The sequence below is a fragment of the Pteropus vampyrus genome, unplaced genomic scaffold (assembly GCF_000151845.1).
Source record: "Pteropus vampyrus isolate Shadow unplaced genomic scaffold, Pvam_2.0 Scaffold96, whole genome shotgun sequence".
In the NCBI taxonomy this organism is placed as follows: Eukaryota; Metazoa; Chordata; class Mammalia; order Chiroptera; family Pteropodidae; genus Pteropus; species Pteropus vampyrus.
Window position 1 is genome coordinate 1,794,521 of NW_011888877.1, and position 2,640 is coordinate 1,797,160.

Below are 2,640 nucleotides of genomic sequence, written 5' to 3' on the forward strand. Positions count from 1 at the left end.
GGGGCAACCCTTGATTGACCTCACAGATCGCAAGGATCTTGTCAGTTTACAATCTCTTATTTTTTAATTTTTACGCCCACAGTACCTGGTCTTTCTAGGTGGTCTCCCATCCAAGTACTAACCAGGCCCAACCCTACTTAGCTTCTGAGATCAGACGGGATCAAGCTTGTACAGGGTAGCAAGGCTGTAGACTCTTTCAATATTTTGAATACATCTTCCCACTCTCTCCTGGCCTGCGAAGTTACCACTGAGAAACTGTTGATAGTCTTATGGGGGGCTCTCCTGTATGTGATGAGTCGCTTTTCTCTTGCTGCTTTCAAAAATTCTTTCTTTGTCTTTGATTTTTGACAATTTTATTATAATGTGTGTCTGTGTAGAACTTTTTGGGTTCAATTTAATTGAGGTCCTTTGAGCCTAATGAATCTGGATGTGTTTTTGGTCCCCAAATTTGGGAAATTTTTATCTATTTATTTAAACAAACTTTCCCTTTTTCTTTTTCTTCTCCTTCCTGGATTCTAATAATGCAGATATTATTTCTTTATGGTGTCCTATAAATCCTATAGGCTTTCTTCACTCATTTTCATTCTTTTTCTCTTTTGCTCCTCTCATTGTATAATTTCGAATGATTTGTCTCAGGATCACTGACTTTTTTTTTTATTTTCAGTCTGGTGTTGAAGCTCTCTAGTGAATTCTATTTTTTATTGGATAAATTTGACATGGACCATTGTATAAATTTAAGGTGTACAGTGTGTTACTTTGATACGTTTATATATTGTACTATGATTTCCATTATATTCTATTGAATTCTTCTGTTCATTGTGTTCTTCATCTATAGGATTTTTGGGTTTTTGTTTGTTTTTGATGGCTTCTATTTCTTTGTTCATGCATTGGTTTCCTATATTTTTCTTTGTGTATTCTTATAGTTTGATGAACTTCTTTAAGAGGCTTATTCTGAATTCTTTTTTTACAGTTTTTATTTCTTCAGGGTCAGTCACCGAGGCTTTATTAGTTACCTTTGCTGGTGATATGTTTACCTGATTCTTCATGATCCTTATATTTTTGCATTGGTATCTGCATTTGAGTAAGACTTTATAGGTTTATTTCTGTGGGGAAAGACATTCACCATTAGCTCAGCTTGTGCATCATCTGGTAGCATCTGTGGGCATGTGAGTCTTGCTTTCAGAGGCAGGTGATGCCACTGCCTGCACTCTGAGTTTGGAGGAGGGGGTGCAGCTAGGTGGCTCTGTGGTTGGGTGGGGCTGCTGGCTATGTTCTGTAGTCAAGTGGGACCACTAGTTGGGCTCTGCAATCACTCTGGTTTGGCAGGTTTTCAGGCTGTGTTCTCTGGCAGGGTGATACCACTGGTTATATTCCACAGCTGGTCAGGGCTGTGGACCGTGTTCCACAATCACTCCTGGATAGGCTGGGCCTTAGGCTGTGCTCCCTGAATGGGTGGTTCCACCAGTTGGCCTTTGTGTTCAGTTAGGAATATAGGTTGGATTTTATGGTCAGATGGAGCCTCAAGCTGGGCCCCAGTGTTGGGCAGGAATACAGGTTGGGCTTTGAATCATGTAGACTGTTGGCTGTGCTCTGTCTTTGGTCAAGATTACTGGTCAGACCCTCTAGTTGTGGAGGGCCTTCAACTGTGCCCCACAGTTAGGTGGGGCTAGAGACTGTGTTCAGCAATTGAGTAGGGAAATATGCTGAGCTCCACTGCTTGGTGGGATTTTAGGGTGGGCTCTGCATCCAAGTGGTGCCATTGACACCACCCAACATGTGCTCAGAATAGAGACACCATGAGGGAGACGCACAATGGAAATGTAACAAGAGCGAGAATAACCATCCTAAATTCTGTTTTGTTGTAAGCCATGGAGATCTTGGGGTAGTTTGTTACCATCATGTAATTTAATAAGAGCTGAGTGAGGCAGAGTTATTCTGTTTTATTGCCTAGATGTAGTCTAGAAGTATTGATCCTTTTTATTTTCATAGATTTTAGTTCATTTTTAGAAGTAGAAGTTAGGTGCATATTTTTGACTGAATTAACACTTTATAAAGTAAGTCAGTCATTTTTAATGGGTTTAGCTCAAAGTAAGAGAAAAATCATCTCAAACTGGCCTAAACAGTGAGGAGAGTTCACTGGCTCACATATCAGGAAAGTACAAAGTCGAAAGGGTCTTTGAACCTGTTTTGATACAATGGCTCCTTCACTTCACCAAGGACTGCGTTTATCTCTGTCTCTCCAATCTGCTTTTGACAGTGTCAGCTTTATTCTTATTTTTCCTTATTTAAAGAATGATGCTGCCAGACATTCCTGGGGATATGTGTTTTCTTGTAAACAGTAGGAAGAGAAAAGTACCCTTCTAGAAACTCTCTCACAGAGTGGATAAATATTTTTCTGAGAAGCCACAGTAAACCTCTTGCAAATTAGTGACAGGAAGTGACCCATACATTTCTGCACCAATAACTCTAACCTATTAACCTCAACCTCAAACACAGATTGAACCTCTTGGGCCAGATATGGTTAGGCCATCCCTAAAGGACATGGGAAGTGAGTTTGCCTAAAGCAGTAAACACATAGATGTGCCGGCGAAAATTATGGTGAATACTATGCATAAAGCAGCTTTTTAATCAGTCTCTGTA

At 40.2% G+C, this 2,640-nt stretch overlaps 1 pseudogene; it reads right to left on the reverse strand.

Moving 5' to 3' along the window:
* Nucleotides 1-73: 73 nt before the first annotated feature.
* Nucleotides 74-192, reverse strand: LOC111742548 (annotated as a pseudogene).
* Between the last annotated feature and the right edge of the window lie 2,448 nt (nucleotides 193-2,640).